At 43.7% G+C, this 11,185-nt stretch overlaps 1 pseudogene; it reads right to left on the bottom strand.

Annotated features, from left to right (window-relative positions):
* Nucleotides 1–947: 947 nt before the first annotated feature.
* LOC129025164 (melanoma-associated antigen C3-like) overlaps nucleotides 948–11,185 on the bottom strand; it is a 646,330-nt pseudogene continuing 636,092 nt past the window's right edge.

Below are 11,185 nucleotides of genomic sequence, written 5' to 3'. Positions count from 1 at the left end.
TTTATTTATCCTCCAGTAAAAATCTAGCCCTTGCTTACAGTTGCCCACATTACAATTGAAATAACCTAATTAAATGTCTTTCAATGGAGTAGGCTCTGGTTCTCCCAGGCCAGGCAAGTAAGTGCCAGCCTAGAGGCTTCTGAGCAACACTTCAAGGGATTATCACCCTATGTCTCAGGAAACCCTTGCAGGTGATGGGTATCAATCACCTAGTTCTTGCACTGTATTCAAGCTCACCAGTTAGAGAGCCGCAAGACACCTTCTATTAATTCCGCATGTGGAGACTCCTCTCTTCCTCATCCTACACCAGAAGGAACTGCTCAGAGCAGTTTTCTATTCCAGGTTTTTCTATCACCTTCTGAGAGTCTGGGCCCTGCCACCAACCAGCTTCATAACCATCAGCTCCCACAGAAGCACCTGAAGTTTCCCGAAGGGCAAAACTGCCTTAGCTCTGGGCCTTTTTACTTGAAGGCTCCATCTGGAGTTTCACCTCCCCACTCCTTTTTAAACTCGTTTTTATGATTGTAGAGAGTATCTTACCATGTTCCTGATACAGCTTCTGAACTTAGACTCTAACATTTTATGGGTAGAGATAAGTCTTGGTTTTCATAGTATCCCCACTACTAAGCATGGTCCACAAGAAACTGCTCAAAGAATGTTTAGCAAATAGTCACTGAAGCTTTTATTTATTAAGGTTTAATTTCTGCTACTTTCTCGAATAAGCCAAGCAAAGCCAGGTATATATCCTTAATTTGGAAGAACGACAGAGTAACATGATAAGGATATGCAAATATCAACCATACTTTATTCTGTTCCACCATTTAATTGCAGAGTTATTTCAAATTTTAAAGAAAATTCTTATCCGAACACCACATTATACTGTTTCAGTTCATAAAATAAGACAGATTTTCCCTTTTTAAATGAAATATCAAACTTTTTCTCTTAAATCAGACAAACAGCAATACAAGTGTGAATAATATTCATAAACTAAGATTCTGAAGTGAATTAAACCAATTGGAAGGAGAAGCATTTGTAAAATATACCTCCCACAAAAAAATGTTAAACTCTTAAGTCACTCATATGAAACAGAAACAAAAAACACTGTGGTCCCTCTGGCTCCACTCTGGACCTCCACTGCCTAGAACCTCGTCTGCCCTCTTCAAACACAGAGGGGGAATCTGCTTTAGACATCACTCAGGACAGAAGTTGGTGGACATGACACTGGGGCTTGCACTGGCCATAGCAGTAGCATCATCTGTGGTGTCAATTATGGCCTGGGCTCTGTCTTCCATATCTTTCAAAGCATCCATGTACCAGGATGGAAAGGAACTAGGGATGATACTGGATAGCTTGGATAAAAACTCTAAGACTTTTCTCTTGCTGGCCTCTGAATGGGCTCTTGGACTCCACAAAAATTCATAACGTGGAGGAGCACTGTTGGGCACCTCCCAGTACTCCAGGCACTTTCTCTGCACCCAGTGTATAGTGAGCAGCTTTCTGGGATTCCCATATATAAAGTGCTCCTTCCCAGCACACACCCCTATTGCACTCAACACTTCCCAGATGACCTCCTCGGGGGCACAGCTGCTCTTTATGAAGATCATACTGAGAATAAGAATCAGGAGACAGTTCTGGGGCATACCCTGGTCATCAATCAGGCTTCCCTCGTAGATGAGGTCTAATGGTCTTCAAAGAAACAGGTTTGTTGTCGGGGCCCATATCAATCAGGGCAATGCCAAAAATTAGCTATATGAACTCATGGGCTTTCCCGAAGACCATGGGAAAATAGTCCTTATACTTCTTGATGACAGTCATCAGCATCTCTGCCTTTGTGACAGGCTCTTTTGTTTGGTATTTGAGGAGAAGAAACTGCAGCAACTCAGCCACCTTTTCATCCAGGGCATACCTGGGCAAGGATTCACTTTCTGGCAAGGCATGCCAAGTAGCTGTATCCTCCTCTTCACTGCCGGACTCCTCATCCAATCGGGTCCACAAAAGAGGGGATGAGCAGGAGTTTAGAGGACTCTGGGGAGGACTCTGCGGAGGACCCTGGGGAGAGATCTTGGGAGGACCCTGGGGAGGAATCTCAGGAGGACTCTGGGGAAGAGGTGGCATCCCAGCAGCAGGCATATCCTTATCTTCTGGAACACCCAGAATCAGAGTAGAGGGTAAAGATGAGGACAAGGGTGAGAATGAGGACAAGGAAGAGGAGGAGGGGAATAAAAAAGTGGAAAGAGGAAGAGGAAGTGGAGGAGGCATCCTCCTCTTCCTCATCTATGGAATCCTGTGCATCTACCAAGTCCTCTATCACACTCGGGTTCTGGAAGTCTTCCTCAAAGCTGAGGAGTGGAGGGTTTGGAAAGAGAGGCATGAGGCCTGTTGTTCAGGAGCAGCAGGTAAATGTGTGAGCAGGGATGGGGATGATGGGATCCCACAGGCCTGAGGAAGAGAGTGACAGTGTGAGTGGCTTCAGCTGAGAAACTCACCTATGATGGTTCTGACAAAGGCTGGCTTACAGCTCTTCTTCTCTTAAGGTGGTCCTCTAGGGCCTCACTGGTCGCCTATCTTCCTAAGAGGTTTGCTCCCTCAGAACCTGTATAAGGATGTGAGAAAGCACCTCGGGGCACAGATGCCAGGCAGAACCACAGTCTCCGGGACTGACAGTAGGTGGGTAGGGCCGGGTGCTTTGGGGTCTCCTCTGTTTGTGGGGGTAGGGCCCTTGGTACACAGTCAGGGTGTGCACTCACCTTGACTCCTGGCACTGCCTGGGCCTCCTCTGCTGTGCTGACTTTAGGAAGTGTGCCTCAGACCCAGGTCTTCAACTCCTGGTTCCTGGAGCACCTGCAAGAGGAAGTGAGGGAGCCCCTCAGGCTAAAGACTGCAAGCAGAGTCTCGGGCCTCCCAAGGCCGACAGCTGGGGCTGGCCAGACTCCCAGAGCCCCACAGTTCTGGACTGCATGGTCCCGTCAGAATTTAATTAGCATCCTCACCTTTTCTCAGACAGGGCGATGTCCCTACCACTCTTCTGGCCAAAACTCAGGGCAAACTCGACATCCCTGAGAGCAGCGGGAGGTAGTGAGGTGGCAGCCACCTCCCAGCACTCTACCACGGGGGCAGTTGGGGTGGCCTCACGTCTGTTCTGATGCACATGTGACCCCTCAGTCCTCACTCTTATCACCAGCAGGGCCTGGGAATCTTCCCTCTGCCAACTGGAGGCAACTCTCCCTACTGACTTGTCATGGAACCCCCCAGACCAAGGCTTCCCCCTCCCCTCCACCCCTCACCCAGCAATGAGAGGGCTGCCGCTCAGCCTGAGCTGACTGGGGAGCTCTACGAGGGCTGATATGGAGGAGCATGGTGGGAATCTCTGGGAGTCTGTCCTCTGAGGTGGCGTTTCCCCTTGTCCTCCTCAAAGTCTTCCTATTTATTCCCTAGAGAGCTGGCACCTCCTCCCTTCTTCTGTCATGAGGACGTGTCCCTCAGCCCTCGGTTGCCCTCTTCCTGTCTGCGACCTACAATCTCACAGCAGGTAGAGGGCAGGCAAGAGCTTCTTCTTTCTGTGGTGGGAGGTCCCTCAGTTCTCCCTTAGGGCCCTTACCTTGAGGATTGGCCAGTTCTAAGAGTCTTCTCTCTGCTGATCTCAATTGAGCCTTCTCACAAAATGCCTCAAATACTTCAGACTCCCAGTGGGGCTAGGTCTCCTCTCTATGGAGGAACCACTGCTCACCTCTCTACCTCCTTCCCACACTATTCTGACCACCTTCCGGCCCTTCTCCGCCCCTTCCTGCCTACCTCCCCGACCCTTTCCACCCCTTCCTGCCTACCTCTCGGTATCCCTCCACCTTTTCCTGCTCACTTCAAGCCCCTCGTCCATATTTCCCTGCCCACCCCCCCGCTTTCTCCCCCCACATCCTTTTTCCAGGGCTGACAGCAGGAAGGGGAAGGGTGCAGCCTGCGCCTCCCCTCCATGTTGGAAGGTCACTGTCCTTCCACAGAGTTCTCTTCTCGTTGAGTGGCCAGTCCTGGGGTTCCTCTCTCTGCTTAACTGAAACTGCCCTCCTCAGAGAAAACGTCCCCTCTGGCTGACTCCCAAAATGCAAGTCAGAAAGTTGTAAATCTGGGGACCCTGATGGGCTCCTCCAGAGCTGGCAGCAGGCACAGGGACAGGGGAGGGGCACTACCAGTCATGGGTTTTCCCTTCCTGCCTTCCTGAGAGGCTGTGCCTGGACTCCTGAAACCGCCTGGCCTTCCTGCCTCTGTGCAACTGAGTCTTTCACCTCCAAATAGGCCCCTCCCATCCCTGAGACCTGCAAGGTAGAAGAGAGGGAGAATCACATCCATCCACAGTGGGGTGGGGTCTCCCAGGCCCAAGACAGGACTCTGGTGTCCTTTTTCTGAAATGGGGTGGACAGGACTCTCTGTTTTCCTGCAGTTATTATCCTGACATGGCCTGGGAGCCCTTCCCCTGCTGTCCAGAGACTATGTTGTTCAGATCAAGGTTCCCATTTCCATGAGACGCCCCCCAAGACGAAGTGAAAAGCGCTAGCACCTCTGACTGAGGGCCCTGCCCAAGGCCTCTCAGGGGTGAAAACAGGGCCTGGATTTGTGTGTCCTTCTGTTTCTTGGGAGGGATGTCTCACCAGTCCTTCCTCTGTGTCATCCTGGGGATGCTTGGAAGGGCCTGAGTCCCCTCCCCTTTCATGATCTCAAGTGAGACTCACCTAGGCAGAGCTTTCTCCTCTTTCTACCCTCTAAGATGTCAGGGGGACACCACAGTGGGCCACCATGCCCCAGGGCCTCTCAGGGCTGACAGCAGCAGTGGAGCTGGATTCTGTGGATCCTCCTCTTTGTGGGCAGGGAGTCTGCAGTTATCTCTCAGAGGCCTCATGTGACTACTGGCTGGTCTCCCTGTTCTTCTCATGATGACAGTATAACATATGGCAAAAAATAATGTAACTTTACCCTGAATAAAGCTAAAAAGCACGATGATGCCATGGTAATCAAGTTAACATCATCAGTGACAAATTATGTTGGTACTATGTGCTGTCGGTATGATATGATAAGAATGGCACTTCACCTCTCTGTTCATCCTTCCAGGAAACATAACTTACATCAAATCACGACAAAAAAAATCACATAAATCCCAATCAAGGTCAATTTTACAAAATACCTAACCATACGAAACTGTCAAAACTGTCAATGTTTTCAAAATCGAGAAATGTCTCAATCAACCGGTACAGCCAAAGGGCATCTAAGGAACATGATAACTAAATGTAATGGAGTATCCTTAGGGGATCCTTGGATAGAAAATAGAATTTTGTGAAAAGTAAGAAAATGTGACTGAAGTATGTTCAATAATAAATAAAGAATGTTTGTTAAAAACAATGTATAAATACTGGCTCATTAGTTTTAGGAAACCTTACCAAGATAAGGTGTTAATAACAGGAGGAATTGAGTGTGGAACATGTGAGAACTTTCTTACTATTGTTATAATTTTCTTGTAAATCTAAAATTATTTAAACATAAAGTTTATCAAATATGAAAAATGTTACCAAACTAGATAAAAGGATATGCATGAAAAACCTATAAGAGATATATCTTTTAAGGAAATGTTGAAAGCCTCTAGTCTGAACTTGAGACCTAACCTAGAGTTTCTGCTACAAGTATTTCTATTACTTTTTATACTAGCGGTAGTAGCAAGCGTAGTAATCTAAAGAGGAGTAAATGAAGGAATGAGGATTGGCCAGTTGGAAACAAAGCGTTTGTGATTAATGGATGATTAGACTGTGCATGAAAAGAATCCAAAACAACTAAAGATAATTTATTCAATATATAATAGTATATCAGTTTGCTAGTATAAGGTCAATATTCAAAAGAATATCAACTTCGTTTTTTGTCAGGGAAAGAGTATGAAAATGAAAGTAAAGAATATATAATTTTAACCTATAGTACCAAAATATCAAATATCTTAGGAAAATAATTTAACCATAAACATTTTAACCAAATAAGACTGGGAGGCAGCTGATGGCTGGTTAAAATATTTTTTTGTTAAAAAAGCTTATCCAAAAAATTTTTACAGACAAAAATACTAAAATGCTGTTCAGGCATATTAACAAAGACCTACCTGAACATAAAATAAAATAAATTCATGGGCATGAAGACTGAATATTTTAAATATGTTGATTCTTCCCAAAAAGGAATCTACAGATTGATTGCAATCCTAAATCAAAACTGCCAAAGGGCTTTGGAAATGAAGGCATGTGTGAATCACCTGATTCTAAAATATAAAGACATGCAAATGGACAAGCATAGTCAATATACACTTGAAAAAGAGTCATTAGTCTACCAGATAGTAAGAATTACAAAGCTACTATAATGAAGAGTTTGAGATTTGGGTGCAGAGATTGACAGATAGACCAAAGGAACTGAATGGAGAGTTCTGAAAAACAAAACCAACAAAACATGTATAAACATGTGCTTAACTGATTTTTAAAACTTGCAGCTTTAGAGCAGGAGACAGTCTTCTTGAAATAAGTGTCAGTGGAACAACAGAATATCCATACAAAAACCCTAATGTAAGTGGAACCCTTTTTCATATTAAACAGAAAAAAACAATTACAGGGAAATTCAAAACCTACCTTAAAATATGTGTATTATAAAAAAACCTCAAAAATACACAGACATACTTAGAATAATCAGTCTTTGTATAAATTATCTTTAAGCAAGTTCGCAGTATGAGTAAATTAGAGCATCAGTAAGGCTGGATTTGAAAGCACTGAAAAAGGCTGGGGTCTTTGGTCACTTCAGTACCAGGGGGAAGTAAGATAAGAGTCAAAGAGGAGCACAGGAAATAGCAGCTACTTCTGCCCCCTTGTCTCAGCCATAAAAGGCCTGACTGCTTTCATGAACCTTTGCTTCCTGAGAGCAGGACTTGAAATCTCAATAGTGGCTGGGGGAAGGCTACCTGGGACAACTTTTCATTAATTCCCCCTCCTACTTGGCCAGTCCTCCTGCTGACTTCTGGAACTCTGGGGGTCCAAGAAATATAATGTGAGCAGTTCTACTCCAGAAAGTCATGAACGGGGGATGTTGTGTTGATGACAGAAACCTGACCAGGTCCACAAATACTTTACTGACTTAGAGGCAGTGCCAGTTTGCCCAAATGTGATGGGAATAGAGGTTTATTTTCCTCTCCACATAGATAGGAGATTCACATACTTCCTTTCAGCTGTTCTTACTCCTGACAGGACCCTCAGCAGGATTCAGGAACCCTGAGATTCCAAAAAAGGTTGACTTGTGGCTTTGCCAGAGACTTCCCTGAGGGTTGGGGCCCTCTTGATTGACTATGGCCAGGATCAACTCAGCCGTTCATGAGCTGACTTCCTTCTTCAGCTTTGGCTCAGTGTCCCAGGGGCAGTGGGATTCTGATCATAGCCAGGATTGGTGGACCAAACCTCAGCGCTCAAGGTGGAAACCCACAGACAAGGAAGCTCTTCTCCTAGACTGGGAGGCAGCTGGTGGGTAAATTCCAGCTCTGGTCCCATGTCCTTGGGAATTATCCTCATGGAGTTGTTCTTCTGAGGTCCCAGGAAGGGAGCATTTCTTATGGATGATAAAAAGAAAATGGCAACCTATTCTTTTACCTCCTGGTATTGGAAATAAGCCTCCTGTCCAGAAGAGAGAGGGACTAACGTTCTTGGGATTGAATCAATGGGGAGTGTCAGGGACCTTTTAAAGGAGTGAACACAACCATTTTCCAAACATTCCCCAAATGACTCACCCTCAGTTCCTTATTGTCACTTAGATTCAGCCTTCAAAGAACATGCTGCCTCTGTCACCAAAGATTTACCATAGTTGCCATGAATATAGATGTTTTGTGCACAGATTTGGGGGAGGGGAGGGCATTCCCTGATTTCAAGGAAGAAGGAGCATCTGTGTGTGGTTCAGAAAGGTTATAAAATACACATCAGGGCTGACAACTTATTAAAAAATAATAGCTCAATGTGACTTTTTTGCTATAGGTAGCACATGTTTTGATATACTCGATGCCTCCCTTTCTCTCAATTTTTATCAAATCCAACAGCAGCATTTGTTACCCCAACCTCTAAAACCCACGTGAAGTCCCTCCACTAAGACAAACCCTTTTTTGCTGGTGCCTCTCCTTTCACATTTAATCCTGTAAAATCCATTCTTTTCTAAGCATCCTTTTGAAAACCCAACGCATGGCTGATTTTTAAAACTTTGTATAGATCAGCGTTCACTATAATGAACATTTTTATTTATTGTAGCAAATACAGAGTCTTACATCTACCACTAAAATGTCATAGAGATCCCTTCTTTTAGCCTAAAATTTCTCTTGCTTCACCTTGATAGTCAACTACCACCCGCTACCCAAATCACAGCAACAATAGTGTGTTTAGTGTGTTTTCTTTACCTACATTTTTTTTTACCATTTCCAGATTTAAAATGCATAGAATCATACAATCCTGTTTCTAGAGTGACTGTATTTTTTTTTCAAATTAAAATCAGCAATGACTGAGAGTACCTGTTCTTCAGCCTCCTGTTGAGTGTTTGAAATTTTCAGTCGTTTTGATTTTAGCCACTCTAAAAGATGTGTAGTGGTATCCTGTTTTACTTTGTAATTCCCTAGTGACATAAGATGCTAATCATCTTTTTACATTATTATTTGCAATGTGTATATATTCTTTGGTGTAGTGTGTATCTATTCAGATCTTTTGTCCATTTTTATTGGATTGCTTTCTTGTTATTGAGTTGAGGGTTCTGAATATATTTTTGATACATATCTTTAGTCAGATTTTTTTTGCAAAACCTTTATCCTCGTTTCTCGTTTTTCCTTTTTGTTCTCTTAACAGAATTTTTTCATTTTTATGAAGCCAAACTTATCAATTTTTTCTTTCACAGATGTTCCTTTTTGGGTTGTATCTAAAAAGTTTTCTCAAACCATAGTTACTTAGGCTTTCCCTTGTGGTATCTTCTATGTGTTTCATAGGTTTTTTTAAATTTTATTTTCACATTTAGGTCTGTGATTGAATTTATGTGAGCTTTTGTGAAGAGTTTAAGGTCTGTGTCTAGCTTCATTTTCTCCATGTGGATGTCCATTTGTTCTGGTATAATTAGCTGAAAAGATTATTCTTAATTTAAATGCCTCTGATTCCTTGTCAAAAGTTGGTTGACTATATTGACTATATTTCTATAGGTCTATTTCTGGGATGTCTATTGCATTTCTTTGACTTTTTTGTCTATTATTTCTTTAATATCACACTGTCTTGATTATTGTAACTTTATAGTAAGACCTGAAGTTGGGAAGTGTTAGTCTTCCCACTGTCTTCTTCTTTAATATTATGTCGGCTAATCTTAGTCTTTTGCCTTTCCACATAAAACATATTTTAGTCCTTAAAATAAGTTTGTTGGTATCCACAAAACAACTTGCTAGGGTTTTGATTGGGATTTTAGGCAATATCTATAGATCAAGTTAGAATTGACATCTTGACAATAATGAGTCTCTCTATCCTTGAAAATTGAATATCCCTTCATTCCATTCATTAGAGTCTTATAGTTTTCTTTATACAGACCTTGTGTCTACTGTGTTAGGTTTCTAAAACAATTTTCTAAAAGATAATGAAGTTGGAGGAATCACATAACCCAATTATGTTATTTGCTATTGACAGAGCAGGAGCACTGTCATCTGGGACAAACATCACCACTTTAAGTTCCAGATCCCTTTCTAGCCTCATGCATTTCAAGGAAATCACTTCTCTTTTAACAACAAGCAGCCAGAAAGAGCAGACAGTAAAACACAGATAAAACAGCTTGGGTATGGGTGTTGGGGTGGTGGTGGAGGTGGGAGTATCTTAGGTAACTGCCAAACTTCACCTTCATACAATGGGCCCCAGTAAAACAGTGGGCCTTAATAAGCGCATTCCTTTCCCTTCAGGTGCACTAAGATTGGGAAGCTAAAAGCAGACTCAGGGAGTATACCTGCAGCTGCAGGAAGAGGTATGGGAACAGATACAAAACTGTCCCTCCCAGATAAGCACAAAAAAGAAACACAAAAGCAGTCCAAGCCTCTGATAACCTCTCCCACCCTAAATCCTTAAAAGCTCTTAGTCTGTAAGAAAGAGTGCCTCTCACCTAACTCGGCCAGAAGCTCCTCTCAGGTTTGTTTTCCCTAAAATAAATGTGCCTTGACTGTCAAGCCACCTTTTGTGTTTCTTTCCTTTTTCTTTAATTCTTACATTTGGTGCCAAAACCCGGGATGGGTGTTGGGGGCAAAGCCTCTCTTGCAACCCAAGAAGCAGTGGGCAATGGCAGTTCATCCTGAGTTAACTCCTGGATCCTGAGGGTCTCTAGCCACCCACCCCATCTTTTCTTTCACTTCACTTTTCAAGTGATTTGCGTGAGAAGGACAATTAACCTGAAGGGGACTGTGAGGCTCAGGCTGGGGCTACTCCCCAGTGGACTCTCAAAACCCTCAGGTCTCAAGATTCCACCACCAACGACCTGCAGTGGATATTTCACTCCCTAACCCTTGCTCCCTCTTCCTTCTTCCTCTGTCTTTCTCTCTCTCTCTCTCTCTCTCTCTCTCTCTCTCTCTCTTTCTCATGTGGCTCCAGTCTAGGAGGCCGTTTACCAATTCCAACTGGAACATCCAACATCGGACACTAATTCAGCCAGCTGGTAAAATTTGCCTTCTCCTGGCTTTCTCCTGGTACCTGAGAAAGTCTGGGCTGCCATCCTGGTCCTCAGAGGACCAGTGGGACTAAGCTAGAAGAAATCTTAGGGATGTGCAGTTTCTTCTCAGATTAACTGTCCTCTTTCAGAAAGAGGATTCTGGGTCTCTGTCTTCTGTCTGGGGATGCCTAGAACAAAACAGATACCCTCAGCCTCCTCTCACCAGCCCACATGGGTCACAAACTATCCCACATTCCTACGTCCTTCCCTCTGGGCTGTCTTCTTTGCAACCTCACCAAACTTGGTTTACAGGGACCCTAAAGCCAAAGCATTTAATTTTCTACTGTAAAATGGCTTGGCCCCAATACAGATTAGATAATGACAGCCAATGGCCCAAAAATGAAACCTTTAACTTTCATACTATCAGGGACCTTACCAACTTTATAACGAGGAATGGCAAATGGCAAGAGGTTCTCTATTTTCAGGCTTTTTT

The sequence above is a fragment of the Pongo pygmaeus genome, chromosome X, assembly GCF_028885625.2.
Source record: "Pongo pygmaeus isolate AG05252 chromosome X, NHGRI_mPonPyg2-v2.0_pri, whole genome shotgun sequence".
NCBI lineage: Eukaryota > Metazoa > Chordata > Mammalia > Primates > Hominidae > Pongo > Pongo pygmaeus.
This window is presented reverse-complemented; position numbering and strand designations above follow the sequence as displayed.